Below are 19,673 nucleotides of genomic sequence, written 5' to 3'. Positions count from 1 at the left end.
TCTAAGTGCCCTCCCTACTTCCTTAGGCACTTCCTCTGCAGCCTTCTCCTGAGTGCATTTATCCCTTGCAGCTGCATTTCATCATCCCATCTGCTGTCTTACCAGTGCCTACATTAACCGTTCCTCTGCTTGAAAGAGCAGACCCACATCACAGCTTCAGCTTCTTATTAGCATTTATTCATACTGTGCACACTGAAGAGCATGTGTGCACATTAGCTCACTGCATTTGAAGGAAACAATCTGGAGAAGCAATTAAAAAAATGTAAAAAACCTAAGCCTTCTAGCCTTTCTGCAACAGAAAAAAAAATATGGTTTTCCCTCAAGAATCATTTTATGGTATTCAAGCATTCTGCACTGTAATAATGTAAATACTGCAGCAGTGTAGTAACACTGATGGAATAGTTGAATCAAAATCAAAATAAAACATGCAAGTATAGAGAAGCAAGTTGCATGAATAACGAAACTCAATCTTTTTTGCTTCCAAGTGGAACTAGAGTCTATATAGGAAAAATTAAGATGTTAACTGTTTCAGACAGGTTAGAGGTTATGTTACCATAATGCACCAACACAAAAATGCAGCAGAGGCAGACGACTCCACAAAAAGGGAGACAAAGACAGTATCATGTGAATTCTTAATTCATTAAGAAGCTAATACACTCCTATAATTTTTAAAGGAACAAATCCATCCTGAAGAAGAATCACAGAATCAACCAGGTTGGAAGAGACCTCCAAGATCATCCAGTCCAACTTAGCACCCAGCCCTAGCCAGTCAACTAGACCATGGCACCAAGTGCCTCAGCCAGGCTTTTCTTCAACATCTCCAGGGACGGCAACTCCACCACCTCCCTGGGCAGCCCATTCCAATGCCAATCACTCTCTCTGGCAAGAACTTCCTCCTAACATCCAGCCTAGACCTCCCCCAGCACAACTTAAGACTGTGTCCCCTTGTTCTATTGCTGGTTGTCTGGGAGAAGAGAGCAACACCCACCTGGCTACAGTGTCCCTTCAGGTAGTTGTAGACAGCAGTGAGGTCCCCCCTGAGTCTCCTCTTCTTTTTCCTTATGATCTGAAAATCCCACTTTTATGCTTCACTATGCTCAGTTGAAAGAATAAGCAGTAAAGGTAAAACTAAAACTGTAAGTTTTAAAAGCTCTGAAAAAACCCAACTGAACACACAAACCCCACCTCAAACAAACACAAAAAACCCACCAAAACCCCCACACTAAAATACCACCATTCTATGACAGTTTTGCAGATCCTAAATGGTAGCTATCATGTGAAAGAGCAGAAGCAGACATGGAATAACTTTTTTCTCTATAACATGCAATTTTTTTTTTGTTTCATAAGCCTTCTTTTTCCAATCCCAAAGTCCCCATCCATCTGGGAGAAAAACAAAAGCATTGTGCAGTCTTAGATTTAAAAAAACACAAACAAATTCAGGGTTGCTGGATGAAATGGACCCATCAATTTCCATTTGTTTAGATGTATGCTTGCAGGCTCACAACCTATTTCATGACTAAGTATATTTCAAAAACCTGAAACTGATGAATATTTCATATCTAACACTTTTTTTTTAATGCAGTTCAAAGATATGGAAGTATAAGGTAGTAGAGATTATCATCATTTAGATTCAACATTCTTTTCTGCTCTTGAAGAGGGAAAAGAAAGTATTATGTTATATGAATGGAAGGATAATTTCAACATAGCAACAATGCTTGAGGGTAACTACATAGAGAAATGACTTTAACTGTCTCTGTATAGTCCTGTATAGCCTACTTCACTACGAGACACACAAAAACAAGAACACAAAATATAGGTAACACAGTGGCTTTCTGTTGCAGCTGGTGCCTGTACTTTTCTCCCTTAGCCTGCTTTCTGTGTAACTAATCCCTCTGTTTTCTAAATCCCCTGGCTGATCCTCCAACCTCACCTTGCATGTAAAGCAAAATCTGGGATAAGGTAGAGGGGTGTGAAGAAGGTGGAAGGATGTTTAGGAGCCCCTCCTGGGGACTCTGGTTTCTGGGAGGGCTGTTGTGTTTCTGTACTACCTTCACCTTGTATATTTCTGTATATAGCTGCATATATTGTAAATATCTGCTTGTATATTGTGCTAAGCTGTAAATATAACACTTCATTTCTTAATTTCCAGCCATCTGAGTCTAGTCTGGGTGATTTCATAAGAGTGGGAGGGAAGGTGACACTCAAACTGCCACAGTAATATAATCTCTTTCCTGCTGTTGTCCTCTCCTCTTTCTCTGTTTCTCTCTCTCTCCTTCTCTGTTCCATTCACTTTATCCCTTAGTAAATAGTCTTGCTTTTGATATTTGGTCCCACTTGTGCCTTAATTCCACAAAACAGAAATATATAAGAACAAGTCTTTCTCCTCCATACTGAGAGAGGGAGATCATAGTGTGTATATATAAATACATAAAATTACATATATTTGGTCATCTCCAGCCAAAACTCTCAAACTGATCTTTGTAAAATCTCTTTTAAAATTCCTCCTCTGCATTCCTTTTCTTACCAGTTTTTCTGTTAAGCATTGTTCTACCAGCCCAGCAGAAAATATACTCATAAATATCAGAAGTGAAAAGTTTTGTAGGCTTTTAACATGGTAAGAGTGATAGGGAGCTGCTGGAGAAAGTCCAGCAGAGAGTCGTGAGGATGACTGGGGGACCTGAGCATCTCCCCTAGGAAGAGAGACTGAGAGACCTGCAGCTGTTTAGTCTGGAGAAGAGAAGACTGAGAGGAGATCTTATTAATGTATATAAATATCTGAGGGGTGGGTGTCAAGTGGCTGGGGCCAATCTATTTTCAGTGGTCCACAGCAATAAGACTAGGAGCAGCAAGTACAAACTTGAACACAGAAGTTTTCACCTCAATGTGAGGAGAAACTTCTTTACAGTGAGGGTGACAGAGCACTGGAACAGGCTGCCCAGAGAGGTTGTGGAGTCTCCTTCTCTGGAGATTTGCAAGACCTGTCTGGATGCATTCCTGTTCAATCGACCCTAGGTGATCCTGCCTTGGCTGGGGGGGTGGATTCAATGATCTCTGGAGGTCCCTTATCAGCTCTAATGTTCTGTTTGTTTTGTTCCTTTGAAAATGAGATGTATGCATTAAACAGGCCAATATTATTGAATTAGGTAGTGCTGTCTGTCTGTATTTTCCCTGACAGAGTATTTGCAATTCTCACATTACTGTCACTCGCTGAAGTTCTGTACTAAGACAGAGGCAAGTGCAAGACACCACTCTTCTTCATAAGTTGCTCAGTCACACAGGCTCAAAAATCAATTATATTGAAAATTAACAAACTACTGAAAGAAGTTCACAGATCTACATCCTTCACATCTGAAGTCCATACCTGAGGCTAAACCACAGCAGTTATTCTATCGCTCAAAGACCCTCCCAAGCAGAGAAGGGGAAACAGGGAAAAGAGATTATTACCAAAATAAAAAGAGGTTTAATGCAAGAACCAGGTTAACACCAATGTCAATACAACATACATAATGTTATACCTACACAGCAAAAGTGCAGCAGTCACAATATCCAGGAAGGCAATCTTCAAGAGTAGAAAGAAATGAGAGAAGACTTAGAACTCACCTCTTCTCAGCAAACTTCCTTCTTTCTACTGGGTATGATGCTCATGGTATGGACACACCTGTGAGCCAACTCAAGTCAGCTGTCCTGAATAACTTAGAAATGCTAATGGCCTGCAGCCCATGGCTGGCCTGTGATTCCAGCCCAGCAAAACCAGCACAGATATCCATAGAAACAAGACTGCATTATTATGTCCTGATGGATTTTTATGTCACTTTCTAAGGTCCTGTCTTTCAGCCTAATCTCCTTGGTTAGGTAGCAAAGCAGAAAGCAAGGCTTTTAACTTTCTACAGTCAGTGGACAGATACAAAGTACTGGCTTTATCTTTGATAAGGTAACTATTTGTAGCACAAATAATGTGCAACTTGATTCTATGGCACTCCTCAAAACCTGAGTGTTACACATTTTTTAGCCTTTATAATTCAGGGTCTCTTAATTCATATGGAAAAAAAATAAAAGTATTCCAACAGACACCTTTTCTAAATTAAGTTTATCCATCAGGAGAAGCACCTAGCATAGCTAATGCCAAAATAATCAAATAAATCTATGCTGTGGTCAGAACCTTCCTTTGCAATGTGGCAGACTAAGAACAGTCTGTAGATCAGTTCACTAAGTCACAAGGGAAGAAAAGATGCAAGTCATCCAAAGGTTTTGAGGAGATAATTAAACACAAGATTGTCCTGGAAACTCAGAAACCTGGCAGAACTGAATTAAGTGGGAAATCGAGGGGAAAAGAAGTACAAACTGGAAGGATAGTGCTTTGCAAGAGATTGCTTAGGTAAGATTTGTTAAGGAGATTGACATTTGTGACAATAAAATTTATGTATGCTTCACGCAGCCACCAGAAAAAGTAGTTCAGGTTTAGCTTGGCCAAATGCATTCCTGGGAAAAGAAACAAAGAGCCGTCTCAGTATCTACATACCAACAGGCAAGTCTTTAGCAAAGTGATACTCCTAAGTGCCTTCCCATGGCCATGTGCCAATGCTGTTATCCTGCCTCGAAGTAGCTAGCTATCTGTTAAAGATATCTGTCCAGAGGAAACAGAACAGTTATGTTCTGATTCTGTTTTGATTGTCTTTTTAAGCACTGTCTTGGTGCTTAAGAGCACCTTCCCAGGGAAGTCAAAATATCTTTCTTCAGCCTTTTGAGACACTACTTTTGGTTAATATTCTTTGCTCTTAAATGTCAGTAATAAAGATGTACAACAGATAAGCATAGGGCTGTGAATTTGCATCTCTCTCAAATCTCTCCACATCAACTTCTCAAGCCTGTATGCACACATGTGCAAGTCCCAACCTTTCTGCGTTTTGTCTCCTCATTCACTTGCCTCTCTGAAGCTGTACTGGGGCTGTGCAACATCAAGTGCATACAATCATAGCAAAATAGAGCTCAGTAAAAACATCCAACAGTTAATCATTATTTTTAATTCTCCACATTGGTTATGAATGACACTGGGAATTGGGGTGGGCGTTTAAGATTTCTGGCTAACACATGCCTCTTCAACGCCAGTATGAATCTTCCTTGCAGAAAGTCCCAGGAGCAGGGATATCTCCACCAGCACTAATTATTTCTCTTTCTCCTTCATTTATTTTATCCTCTTGAGGTTTTCTCATTCTTTCTACAGCATTACAGTCTCAGATGCCTATTCACTATTAGCAATGTTTCCACTCCTGTGATAAAGAAGGCTGTATTTCTGAATAGGCTATCTATCACCATGTTAGGGGAAGATCATAAAAGGAGAAAAAAGATATTTAACCACAGCTTTTACATCATTACTGATGTCATATGTTCCAGATTCTTGAACCAGGTCTTCACATACTGTAAGGCAACATTTAGCATGGATGCCTTTGTTTTCTAGGTTTTGAGTGTTTAAAGAGCATTTCAAAATCATTTTCTGACTTTTTTTTCTTGCAGGCTTCTGAAATTCATACTTAGAATCATAGAATCAACCAGATTGGATAAGACCTCCAAGATCATCCAGTCCAACTTATCACCCATCCCTCTCCAGTCAACTAGACCATGGCATTAAGTGCCTCATCCAGGCTTTTCTTGAACACCTCCAGGGACGGTGACTCCACCACCTCCCTGGGCAGCCCATTCCAATGCCAATCACTCTCTCTGTGAAGAACTTCCTCCTAACATCCAGCCTATACCTACCCTGGCACAACTTGAGACTTCTCCAAGAACTAGAACCTTAACATCACTTCCTAGCCAAGAGCTAGAACCCTGGAGGCTTATGGCAATGCAGCCTTTTTATGTGTATCGAGAGGAGTTGTCTTCCAGCAAATGCTAAATCTGCAGCCATTGTACCTGTCATTTACCCAAACAGATAACTCAACAAAAAATTCATTAAGATTAATCTGTGTTGAAATTAATCTCTACATTGCTGATCACGAAATAATAGCTTGGAATTGGGGGGGGGGGGGCGGGGGGGGGGGGAGGGTGGTGTTTTCTGACTGTAACTATTTACAACAATAATTCTCATTTCTTATTTGAGAAAGATTTCTGCAAAGCAGCATGTCAACACACACTTGAAAAATGGAGGGAGATAGGCTGTTGCAGGGGATTAAAAAATAGCACTTTCTATTGTGAGCACGTATAAAAGGCCATGTACATGCATCTTCAGTTAGACTTGTGTTCTCTCAGCTGTTCTTATTCCAAAAATAATGGATTGAATATAAAATGGTAGGCATCTCTGTGTGCCTTTCTTGTCTGGATTCAAGCCAAAAAACAATTTTAAGCTTAACTGAAAGACTTGTTTAATATTTTTTCCACTGCTTTCTGCACTAAATTGTTATCCCTTGTACCATCCTATATATATGCATTGAGCTTAGCCAAGCTATAAAGAAAGGACTCTGAAATTCAAATGACAGCTCCATTTGCTCTGTGACTAGATTTCATTGAATCACCTCAGTTGGAAAAGACTTTCAACATTATCAAGTCCAACTACTATCTAACTCTACCAAACCTGGTGTTAAATCATGTCCTGTAGTATCACATCTATGTATCTTTTAAACACCTCCAGGGATGCAGATTCAACCACCTCCCTGGAGAGCTTATTCCAGTGCTTGACAACCCTTTAAATCAAAAGGTTTCTTCAAATATCTAATCTAAACTTTCCCTGGTGCAACCTGAGGCAGTTTCCTCCTGTCTTATCACTCGTTGCTAGGGAGAAGAGACCAACAGCCAACTCTCTACAACCTTCTTTTATCTAGTTTTAAAGAGCATTATGATCTCCCCTCAGCCTCTTTTTCTCCAGACTACACAACCCATCCCCTCAGCAGCTCCTTATAATACCCATTCTCCAGACTCTTCACCAGCTTTTTTGCCTTTCCATGGACACACTTCAGCAATTCAATGTCTTTCTCGCAGTGAGGAGCCCAGAATCAAAGACAGTATACTCAGTGTGTGGCCTCACCCCAGTGCTGAGTACAGAAGGACAATCATTGACTCCTGTGTGTCACACTGTTCCTGAAACAGGCCAGGATGCTGTCGATCTTCACGGCCACCTGAGCCATCCCTCATCTGAATCATTGATAAATATATTAAGGAAAATTGGTTCCAATATTGAGCCCTGGGGAACACCAGCTGTGACTGGCCACCAGCTGGATTTAACTCTATTCACCACCACTCTTTAGACTAGGCCATCTAGATGGGCTTTTATCTAGCAAAACATCCAACCCTATAAGTCATAAGCAGCCAATTTCTCTGGCAGAATGCTGTGTAAGACATCATTTAATTCCTTTCCATCTGACTTCCTAGATAGGGCAGTCTGCTTAGGTTTTTTAACACAGGTATGTATAATTCCTAAACCAAATAACAGCCAGTACATGAAGGACTGACCTGGACATGAGAAGAAATCTTGAGTAATCTACATGCAAATAAAGCTTCTCTTAAGCAAGATTTTCTGCCTGTGTTGAGTCCTATCAGCAGCTCAAGCTGCCAGACTCCAGCAGCTAATTTGCACTCAAATTTTAGCTGGTGAAGTAGTTATTTAAGGAAATAATCAAGTTCCTCATAATGGCTCTATCTTTGGTCACCTTCTGAGGCATCTAACTCCGCTTGTACTTCTGTGAAAGCAGTTTAGGACACTAAATTAATTTAGGCATGTGCTAGTTTGAAGCTAGCTAGAATGTTTTGGTGAGAACTAGATTACAGACTGTGGAAGGAAAACAAGGCTAATGTCTACTTGGCTCATAGGTTTGTTGAGATGTATAAAGACAAAAATCAAAACATAGATAACACACTTCTGCTGGGGAACTGGATGAGCTGCATTTCTCTATGGCCTCTGCCATTTTTTTCTTTCCTAATCCACTTTGCTTCCTAACCCCCTGGCTGAACTTCCATTCTTTCTTGGGACTGGGATAAGGTTGAGAGGGGTAGGGGGAAGGTGCAGGGGTGGTTGGGAGCCCTTCCTGGGGACTCAGGTTTCTGGGAGGGGAGTTGTGTTTCTGTATTACCTTTTACCTTGTATATTTCTGTATGTAACTGTATATACTGTAAGTATCTGCTTGTACATTGTGCTAAGCTGTAAATTATAACCTTCATTCAATTTCCAGAGCCAGCTGAGTCTAGACTGGGTAATTTCCAAAGTGGGGGGGGCAGGGAACACCCAAACCATCACAAGGTGAACAAAAATACTAAAATTGAAGTCCATGTTAGCTAAAGGTCCTCACCAGTCAGTTCTATTTGGCAATAACCTGATCCTTCAATCTCATATATTAATTAAACATTTATTCACTTCTGTGATGGTAACACATTTGGTTATGGATGCGTAGCTGAGCAGAACATTTAGACACAAGATCCTGGTATTCATGAGAAACTTGGTGATGACAATCTCATGCCAATGGATCAGTAAACCTGGATGAAAATCAGGAAATGAAAAGTGAAAGATAAAAAAACCTCACATGATTGGTACTGTATGTTTTTACTTATTCAAGAGAGATTAAGAATAATAGCTTTTATAAATACCAAACCCAAAACCAAGGGAAGAAAAATATTATAAATGAAAAGAGATTACATTAGTGATGTTTCAGTAATGACCATGATACTGAATCTCTTTTCCAGTCCATCTTTAAAAAGGACAAAAAAGAGCCTGAATAAATAGAAAGCAGTGAAGAAACTGTAAAATAAAGTATACAGAAAATGAAGATGAAAGAATGCATGCTACTATGGAGGAAGCCTATCATACAATGCAGCTGCCTTTGAAAAGCCACAGGCTGGACTGGAAGAACACACTACTGGCTCACAAAGGGAAAAGGAGGACAACATTTTCAAACACTTTATTCACTGTAACTACATATGGTCTTTCAATAGACCAAGTAAAAAGGACAGAACAGGTACACCATCACCAGTAAAATGTGTGTGTGTGTATAAAAATGAAAGCAATGTCCCATAAAGATTTTATTAGAATGTTTTAAATGCCAAAACATGGGACTTTGCAAAAGAACACTTCCACTATATTTGTTTCTGAGATAACATAAAGGATCTTATTATGTATTTAAGCTTTGTCATTTGTTATTTTCATTTTTCTTTCTATTTAGAGATTTTTTTTATCTAAACCTTGTTCATGAAAAAGATATCTGAAACTCTATAAATGAGAAGGTAATGACAGTTTAGGAGGGACACTGGAGATGCTTGAGCATGTCCAGAGAAGGGCGATGAGGCTGGGGAGAGGCCTTGAGCACAGCCCTACGAGGAGAGGCTGAGGGAGCTGGGATTGGTTAGCCTGGAGAAGAGGAGGCTCAGGGGTGACCTTATTGCTGTCTACAACTACTTGAGGGGTGGTTGTGGCCAGGAGGAGGTTGCTCTCTTCTCTCAGGTGGCCAGCACCAGAACAAGAGGACACAGCCTCAGGCTGCGCCAGGGGAAATTTAGGCTTGAGGTGAGGAGAAAGTTCTTCCCTGAGAGAGTCATTGGACACTGGAATGGGCTGCCTGGGGAGGTGGTGGAGTCACCGTCCCTGGGGCTGTTCAAGGCAGGACTGGACGTGGCACTTGGTGCCATGGTCTAGCCTTGAGCTCTGTGGTAAAGGGTTGGACTTGATGATCTGTGAGGTCTCTTCCATCCCTGATGATACTGTGACTCTGCTAAAAATGTATGTTCAGAATGGTTGAGGTAGTGGGAGAGACCCTGGAAAGGGTTGCTCAGGAAGGTGGTTGAGGTCCCATCCCTGGAGGTGTTTAAGGCCAGGCTGGATGAGCCTTCAGCCAGCCTGATCTAGGGTAAGCTGTCTCAGCACATGGCAGCAGGGTTGGAACTACATAATCCTTGTGGTTCCTTCCAATCCTGACTGATTCTATGATTCTGCTTTTAAACCAGACAAAATCCAATGGAAAAAGAATACTAGGTGCAAGTCAAAATACCAACATAAAGTCCCTGAGTATATTATCTCTAATGAACTATGATACAGAAAGAAGACAAAAATTGGTTTAGTTTACCCATGATACCAACTGTAAGGACAAATGAAGGCTCAAAAGAGATAGGCAACATGGCTTGTAAAATAAAGTGAAGAGTTAACATCAGATGCTGTTGTTCACAATATATAATATTAGAATATTACTGAAATGTCTTTAAATGTCAAGGCAAATAAGCATTTAACTAATTTGCCCATGTTTATACTCTATGCACACAAAGAATAATGTTCTTATGCTTCCACAGTAGGGGAGAACCTTCCACTAGTGATGGTAGAATTGAACCACACACTGTAAACTGCAGAATCACTTACAGCTTTGTTTTAATACATCTTACACCACACTGGTGTGCATGGAGATCAATTTTGATAATGTCAGAAAGGTACTATTTTCAGCAGCAGGGTGAAGTTAGAATATCAGACAAAGGGAGGATGCAAAGATGACTTTATTTTCAATTTGAAGTTTTCAGAAGATATTTATTTCTACTTCCAACATGAATTTGGTCTTTTTCATGTAAGGCAAATGTTACAAGCCAGTACTACAGCAAGGTAAAATGAAACCTCAAAATGAAAACCAGTTTCACCTTCAGGCTGCAGTTCAGTAAATGTAGTTCTAGCTAAATATAGCTTTTCCCTTTTTATTACAAGAAAGAAATCATAAACCTCTGCAACTTTACCAAAATTGTTGGACAAATTATTTTGGTTTATGGCAAGTGTTGCTTGTGCTCAAGTAAAACAAATTACTGCTTGGCTGTTGAGTTAAAGAGTTAATTTTATAGATCTGAAAAGAAGTGGGACAGTGGAAATGGAAATCAAAAAGTTTTGAGTTGCAAGAATGTAAAGGGTAGCTATTGAAAAAATCACAGGAAGTTCTAAAAACAGATAAAAATCAGGAGATTTTGCAGCCATGAGAGAAGTGACAACTTTTTTTGTTGGAATGTGTGTTTATCTCTAACTTTAAACTTCAGCCTAACCAAAATTCTTAGATTAAAACATTATTTTATATATATATACACACACAGAGAGGCACATTTCCAAAATTAAGTTGGGTTTAGGAGCTTCTAAAATGTTAGGGAAAATAAAGAAAGCCAAATAAGTAGAATTTTCTTCATACAGATAGGTGTTATTAAAACATGGTGAATTAAACATGGTTCATAAATCCAGTTTGTGACACAGACAGTTGAAACTTAATGCCCTTTAAGTATTAGGTTAAGAAATTCAGATACCACTGCCTTCAACAAGACCTTGTGAAAATACTCTATATTGACAGATGCAGTTTGTTAACAAGAGGACATTCAAAATGCTGCAGGGAGTGATGCAGAAAATACAAGATTGCAAAGTGTAGAGATTGCCATTGATAACAGATAGGACAGCAAGAATACTATTTTGAAAACACTTAACCATGAAAATTTTCACTGCTTGGGATTGTTTGCTTTAGTATCCAGGAAAACTGCTGTGGTTTTGCATTGCTCAAACTCCTGGAGATGATCTCATGCAATGCATACACTTTGATATGTTCATGACTTCAAAAGGTGGTGGATTTTCAAGGGCTCCCACTATGTCAGTACTAAATTCTTCATTCATTTATATCATCTAGGACACACAGTATCATTTTTGAGCACCATGAGGTGTCCTAACTAAAGCTATCACTCCATAAAACAGAGAGTATCCTGAAAGCCTGAAATGGCACTTCACACCTAAGTTTTGCCAATTCTGAGAATGAAATTATAATGTAACTCTAAATAAAACTAGGAAGACCAGAATTTGTGTTGACAAAGAACCCAACTCTGCATGGATCTCTGTGCTAGTTAGAAGCAAGCTGGAATGTTTTGGTAACAGAACTAGATAACGGGCAGTGAAATGAAAACAATTGATGTCAACTTCTCTCACAGTCTCGCTGAGAACTCTGGGAAGAAGAAAGACTTTTTTCTCCATTTTGTTTCTCTCTCTTGCTTTTGCCTTAGACTTGGTCACATCTCATTAACCCTGCTCCCACTAACCTTGCTCCCTAACCTCTTGGCTGCATCTCTTTTCTTCCTGAGAACTGGAGTAAGGTTGAGAGGGCCGGGGGAGGTGTTGGGGTGGTTTGAAAGCCCCTCCTGGGGACTCAGGTTTCTGGGAGGGGAGTTGTGCTTTTGTATTGTTTATCCTTTGTATATTTCTGTATATAATTGTATATAACTGTATATATTGTAAATAGCTGCTTGTAAATTGTGCTAGCTGTAAATATATTGCTTCATCTATATTCCCAGAGGCTGTCTGAGTTAGTTGGGGCAAATCCAAAAGTGTGGGGGGGCGGGTAAGAGCCCAAACCATCACAATCTCACACAAAATGACATTTCTGATTAATTGAAACCCAACAAATCTTATCCTTGTGTTTCTCCTTTTAAGTGTAATTGGAACTACACATTTCAGGAATACTTATCACACTGCACTAGAATGGGGGTGGGGGTGTTGTGTATATAACAACTTGTAATCAAGAAGTTGACAAATACTTGAAGAATTTTCCATTTAAAATCAGTTCATTTGGTAACTGCAGTCCAGTGCCATCAGCATGTGCAAATAAGTTTGCATCAGCTAGCAAAATAATGAAAAGCAAAGGGTGATGCTAAGAAAGTGGGAAGAAATTAAATGAAACTATTCACAGAATTTTTAGCACCATCTGCCAAGGTACATAAAGTCTCAAAAGAATGCTATAAACTAGCCAGGAGTTAATCATGAAACACAAAAACTTAGAACTATGTTGCATTTTATGTTAAATAGAAGGCAAGTATAGGAGCTAAGTATTGAGCAGGTAAAACACAAGATGCCAAAACACATTAAGTACTGTAGGTGCAACATTTTATAAGTACTTTTGGAAGTGTAAGCACCTTCTTTGAAAGGAGAAGATCCAACTTGTCTGCCAACATTCAACACTCAGCAATTACTCAAAAAAAAAAAAAAAAAAAAAAAAGAAGTGCTAGTGAATAAACCAAAATGTATTTCTAGTCCAATTTCACTGAAGGAGAACCTCACTAGAAAGACAAACAGGGAGGCCAGGGTGCAGTTACATATCAGAAACCAACAAGACAAGTTTTGATTTCACCACTTCTATGGGAATGTGCTAGTTTGAAGTAAGGTAGAATGTTTTGGTGAGAAGAACTAGATCATAGGCTGTGAAAGGAAAACAATGGTGATGTCTACTCCCCTCAGAGTCTTGCTGAAGAAGAAAGGAAAAACCTTAGATAACACTCTTGCCATTTTTGTCTTTTCTTTCTGGCTGGGCTGCTGGCTGAGCAACATCTCTCTAACACACTCTCCACTCACCTTCGCTTCTTAACCTCTTGGCCGAACCTCCATTCTTCCTTGAGACTGGGGTAAGGTTGAGAGGGGCAGGGAGAAGGTGCAGGGGTGGTTGAGAGCCCCTCCTGGGGACTCAGGTTTCTGGGAGGGGAGTTGTGTTTCTATACTACCTTTTACCTTGTATATTCCTGTATATAACTGCATATACTGTAAATATCTGCTTGTATATTGTGCTAGCTGTAAATAAATAGCTTCATTTATATTCCCAGAGCTGACAGAGACTAGTCTGGGTGATTTCTAAAGTGTTGGGAGGCAGGGAACACCCAAACCATCACAGGGAAGAATAAGAAGGATTGGGCAACTTTTTGACTGTCAGGTGAAGGCTCCTTATTCAGCAGTTGCAGTGTATTTTGGCACATAAAAACATAAAGAGAAGCCTGTACAAGTCATACAGACTAAAAATTGGTCTTGAAGCAACGTCATCGAACATACTGCTGTGTATGCCTCATGGTGCTGAGCAACCACATAATCCACAACAAACATTTGCTTAGGCTGTTTTGCAAAGCATAGACAAAAGGCCTGGAAGGAGTTGTCAAAGACAGACTACTTAACACCATGTTGAGGTGGCTGGAACATGTCCAGAGAAGAGCAACAAAGCTGGTGAAAGGCCTGGAACACAAACCCTATGAGGAGAGGCTGAGGGAGCTGGGGGTGTTTAGCCTAGAGGAGGCTCAGGGGGGACCTCATTGCTGTCTACAACTACCTGAAGGGACATTGTAGACAGGTGGGGGTGGCCTCTTCTCCCAGGCAACCAGCAACAGAACAAGGGGACACAGTCTCAAACTGTGCCAGGGAAAGTCTAGGCTGGATGTTAGGAGGAAGTTCTTCACAGAGAGAGTGATTGGCATTGGAATGGGCTGCCCAGGGAGGTGGTGGAGTCACCATCCCTGGAGGTGTTCAAGAAAAGCCTGGATGAGGCACTTGGTGCCATGGTCTGGTTGACTGGCTAGGGCTGGGTGCTAGGTTGGACTGGATGATCTTGGAGGTCTTATCCAATCTGGTTGATTCTATGATTCTATAATTCAGGACCACAGAATGAGAGTAAGGTCACTATAGAAAATACTGTTTATCTGACAATTAACATGTTTTAAACCAGGTGTAACTGTCACTCTGTATGGTGTGAATCTTCTTACTAGTTAGAACAAAGCTAAGTGTTAATCTGAAGTGGATGAGACAATCAGAGAAAACTATTGCATGCTTATGAATATCCTCTAATGAGAATAACCAAAACTGATTATTCAAATTTCAGACTTGTCCCCCAGTGTAAAGCAGAGATAATTTTCCTGCTGAATTGGACAGGGTACAAGAGTGGTAGGACTGTGGAATAGGCTGCTCAGGAAGGTTGCGAATGCCTCCTCCTTGGGGGTATTCAAGGTCAAGTTTCACAGCTGAGTCTAGTTGAGAGGTGTTCCTAGCCACTCTGTGAAGTTTTAAGTAGATCTCTAAGATCTCTTCCAACCTAAGTCATTCTATGATTCTGTGATGAGTGAGATGCATAAGAAGCATGATAAGCTGTATGCAAACCCAGTGGAAGAAGGGTGTTCTTCAAGGGCACATATTAACTTCCTCTCCCCATGTCCAGCATTTTTCCACTTCGCTGCTCCTCAGAACAGAGGGAAAACGCACCCAGTGATTACCTAAGCACTCTCATTTTCATATAACTGTGTTGCTACTATGCATAACTGCACTAAGAAAACTTTGACTGTGTGCCTGCATGAAGTACTTGAATCAGCTTATAAACGTTGCAGAGCTGTAAAAACACTGCATGGCTTCTGTCAAACACATGGAAGTCTACTTTACACCTGAATTCTCTCCCTGTCAGCTGTACGACAATCACTAGCACCCCAACTGCACAAAATGTGAAGTCAAATAAGTGTCTTCATTAAGTTTATTCACCAAATTTTAACAGAGTTCCTTTCAAATTTCTCCCAGCTACCTGTCCATCTTGATATCACTTTGCTGATGAGGTCAGAGGAAAGTTTATGAGGAATTAAGACTTCTTGCGAAGTTTTCCAGTGAAACACAGCACTACTGAATTTCTTACATTTCTCTCTGTGTTATGCAGTAGAATATACAGCTCTGTGTGGTCCTGGCTTTTCAAGGTTGAAGAGAAAAGGACTGAGCATGGCAGTATTTGGAAGGAAGTGTGGTGATCGGTATCTGTTCCACAGTATAAACAGGCAGAAACAGCTGTGCGGCACTGCCAGGCATCCAGCAACTTGCTGCAATTGCAGACTGCAGCATCAAACAGAAAGGTAACTGGCAGCCCTTCTAGTAAACACCTGCAGTAGAACATAAGAATTATGCTAATGGGAACCTCTAAAAGCTTGCTGTGATATTTATCCAGCCATAAGAATAAAAGCCCACAATAACCAAATTATTTTCGGTTTTCTATAGTCTTGTTACCTGCAAAGACAGGAGCCTTTAGCAAGAAAAGAGGAATACAGGCAGTGATGAGGTTAGGTCAGCTGTTTCCACCAATTGTGTGTACTGTTCAGTAACTCTCATTCTTTTCTGCAAAAATCTTCTGTTCCTATTCCAAGGTGCTTACCAAAGAGCTTCCCATCCTTCCCAAAGTTTTTTATGGGGAAAAAAAAAAACAAAACAAAAATAAAACAAAACAAACAAAAAAAGGGCTACTTAAAAATAAATTCCTAAGTGACTTCCAGATTCAGGCAATAGATACAAATTTACCTCAAAAATGTGAACATCAAGCTCTGCTGCAAATACTAGCTCTGTAAATCTCGACTATCAGAAGTGGCCCAAATCTACTAAAAAAAAAAATCTTTCTAGTATGGAAATAGTAGAATCATCATAGAATCAGCCAGGTTGGAAGAGACCTCCAAGATCATCCAGTCCAACCTAGCACCCAGCCCTAGCCAGTCAACTAGACCATGGCACTAAGTGCCCCAGACAGGCTTTGCTTGAGGACCTCCAGGGGGAGTGCCTCCACCACCTCCCTGGGCAGCCCATTCCAATGGCAAATCACTCTCTCTGTGAAGAACTTCCTTCTAACATAGCAATTTTAGAGCATTTTTCTGGGCTATGTCTCATAAAATTGCACGAACTGATCCACAGTAGCACAGCTGTAGTGATTTTTCCAGAGAAAGCAGAATAAATTCTTAAACAAAATGATCAGCAAATTCATCAGGGTTTTTTTTTTGACTAATCTACCTGTGAAGCCACAAAACCCTCCCAGGATCTAAAATATTCACTATTGCCTCATGTAGCAGAAACCTTAGCTTTTAGGAAGAATATCAGAACATCCAAGCCTTCACTGAGACGTAAAACTTCACAGATTTAAACTAAGGATAAAGGCTAAAGTTAGTTGATGCTATGGCAGCGAGAAAAGCTGTAGTGCTAGATTAGATGATATTGCCTTATGGGTTCAGGGAAATTAGGAATTTACGAGTTCTCTGCTCTTGCATGCTATGGTGCAGATGTGTTCCTTACACAGAGTGACTTCCAAACGGATTCAGGAACGAGGAAAAGAGTCCTGAGGATACAAAGTGGAAGTGTTATTCCAGGTCAAACTGAAAGGAGTCCTTACTCAAATTATGGGTGGTAAGAAATTTAAATAGGCTTGCTTCTACTTGCGTTCGTCTCAGGAAAGGGCTGACTGCTTCAGCATCTCCATTTCAGCACTTCTTGTGCTCTGGTGGCAGAGCAGAGCTCACAGAAGAAATATATTGCTCAGCTTGCTACCTAAGAGCCAAATGCCTTTCTAAGGCATCAGCAAATATGTACAACTGAGACAGATCAGGTAGGTTTCATAACAAAATTTCCCCTCAACTACCACCACAGCTGCCAACCTTATGCTGAGGCAAAGAAAATATTCCCAGCCTTGACTTAGCTGACTACCCTCAGTAATTTTTTGCAAAGAGTAAATCAAGAAAGAAGATGAGGCCTCCTGCCAGATTCAGTAGGAGATACATACAAAACTCAGTGTCTGTACTTGCCCTGGAGAAGGCAAGTATTTGATTTTGTGTTCTGTGACAAGGAAGACTACTTCCAGTAAAGGGATGGAGGGATGGGCAAGCTGCTGCCCACTGCCTCTTCAGGGAACATCCATGTGGCCGTAGCTGTGTTCTGTGGTGTTATTCTTCAGGAGAGCTTTGTTCTCTGCCAGGTGAGGAGCTACAGACCATCTATGAAAGTCCCACAGACATCTGCTCTGGAACAATCATATGAGTAATTTCATGTTTAATACTCATACCTCCTGCACACTCTGAGGGAGAAAGTGCTGAATGCAGACCCGCCATCCCACCTCCCAGGAGCTCTGTAGAGACATCTCTGTTGCAAAAACAAAAGAGTGCAGGACCTCTTACATAAAGGGCTGGAGATGAGCAGTGGAGAAGGGATAAAGATAAAGTGTCTTCCCATAATATCCTGTCTCAGGGAGCCTGCCAGCAGACAAAGCAAGCTCTCTGGAAGCAGTTCAGCTTCCTGCATTGTTGAATAGGTCTGAACCTACCGCGTCCAACTGTTTCTCTTTAAACTTGAGAATTATTGGGTATAAACCAATGACATTTTGCCCAAATATGCTCTGCTGCACAGATCTGCAGAAGGAAACACACTTTGGTCTACTGTGATAAGAAAAAACAGATCAAATATTTTAGTTAAATGAGTTAATAGACTCCAGTGCACCATCAAAAGATGTATGACCACACTGAAAGCCTCTGCTTTTGAAGTTTTACCCTTTGCTCTTCCTCCACAATAAGGCCCAGATCCTCTGAGGCAGGCACGTGCCCAGCTGCCTTTGAAGATAATGGAGAGCTTCTACTCATAAGCAGCTGTTTGGGGGTGCACCTGTGTGGCAGCACCAAACAGAAGAGTCAGATGATCACTGATTATTTCTAAGTTATTTTGAATTCACAAAGAATATGCTTTTAGCACTGCCTTTGCTTGGACGATTTCCCTTTAGGAAAATGGATGTGGATGAACACGACCCTATAGTTTATGAATCTGACCCTATAGATCCTCCACTCACAGAGTAACTAATGACAGTAAAGTAGACATGTCCTGAAAGAACCACCCTGTACAACTATTTACAGGGGGCAAAAACCCAACAGCCCAAGAAAAACTGAGCCCCTGTGTTATTCTCATTGTTCCAGAACAGCTGTTTCAGATATTCACAGCTAGTCTATTGGACATGACACGATGTCAGAATTAAACAGCAGCTTTTACTACCTTTAGGTCTAGGAACCAGTGTGACAAGAGCCAGACACTTCTCCAAATAGTGGGGCACTCACAGCACTGCAGAAGCTTCTTTCATAGAATCAACCAGGTTGGAAGAGACCTCCAAGATCATCCAGTCCAACCTAGCACCCAGCCCTAACCAATCAAATAGACCATGGCACTAAGTGCCTCATCCAGTCTTCTCTTGAACACCTCCAGGGATGGTGCCTCCACCATCTCCCTTGGCAGCCCATTCCAATGGGCAATCACTCCCTCTGTGAAGAACTTCTTCCTAATATCCAGCCTATACCTACCCTAGCACAACTTGAGACTGTGTCCCCTTGTTCTATTGCTGGTTGCCTGGCAGAAGAGGCCAATCCCCACCTGGCTACAATGTCCCTTCAGGTAGTTGTAGACAGTAATGAGGTCCCCCCCTGAGCCTCCTCTTCTCCAGGCTAAACAGGCCCAGCTCCCTCAACCTCTCCTCATAGGATTTGTGCTCCAGGCCCCTCACCAGCTTTGTTGCCCTTCTCTGGACATGTTCCAGCACCTCAACATCTTTCTTGAATTGAGGGGCCCAGAACTGGACACAGTACTCAAGGTGTGGTCTGACCAGTTCTGAGTACAGGGGAAGAATAGCCTTCCTTGTCCTACTGGCCACACTGTTCCTGATGCAAGCCAGGATTTAATCTGTTGACAGAGCAATCACTGTCAGAACACAATGAATCTTCTTTAAATACCTGCAGTAAATTAAGTATGAAACCCAAAGTATTTCACTATTTGATTTTTTTCCCCGTATTTGCTTTATATTTACTGTCCTTTCACTAAAAATGGTAGAAAGACAAGTTCTTCTCAGCTTTGAAATATCTCCCTGATTCTCTGCTGATGCACTTCAGGCCTGGGTCCTACTAAATGGCACAAAGATATAATGACACAAATATTGCTTATCATGAAGAATTGTTTGCAGAAAAGCTACTATGAGAATACAACTAACAATAGAGTAACGCAAGACAGTGATGCTGTTCCTCTGAGTCTGTTTTTCCTCCCCTCAGTCACTGTCTTTCCCAACTGACTTTTAACAGCATGATGAACCACTTACTGACTATGAGCAATCTCATCAGTACTAACAATGTCCTCGAGACTC

At 40.9% G+C, this 19,673-nt stretch overlaps 1 protein-coding gene across 6 annotated transcripts in view; it reads right to left on the bottom strand.

The window, feature by feature from the left end:
* Positions 1–19,673, bottom strand: part of FGF14 (fibroblast growth factor 14) — a 496,088-nt gene that overhangs the window by 343,838 nt on the left and 132,577 nt on the right. The window contains exon 1 of one of the 6 annotated variants that reach the window (XM_064143813.1): positions 3,520–3,539. The exons of the other annotated variants lie outside the window; for them this stretch is intronic. The gene's annotated coding sequence lies outside the window, so the exon portion shown is untranslated. Of the gene's footprint in view, positions 1–3,519; positions 3,540–19,673 lie in introns of those variants that run through there. 6 annotated transcript variants of the gene reach the window in all.

This window comes from Pogoniulus pusillus, chromosome 5 (genome assembly GCF_015220805.1).
Source record: "Pogoniulus pusillus isolate bPogPus1 chromosome 5, bPogPus1.pri, whole genome shotgun sequence".
Taxonomy (NCBI): Eukaryota; Metazoa; Chordata; class Aves; order Piciformes; family Lybiidae; genus Pogoniulus; species Pogoniulus pusillus.
The sequence above is the reverse complement of the archived record's forward strand: the minus strand, read 5'-3'. Positions and strand labels throughout refer to the sequence as shown.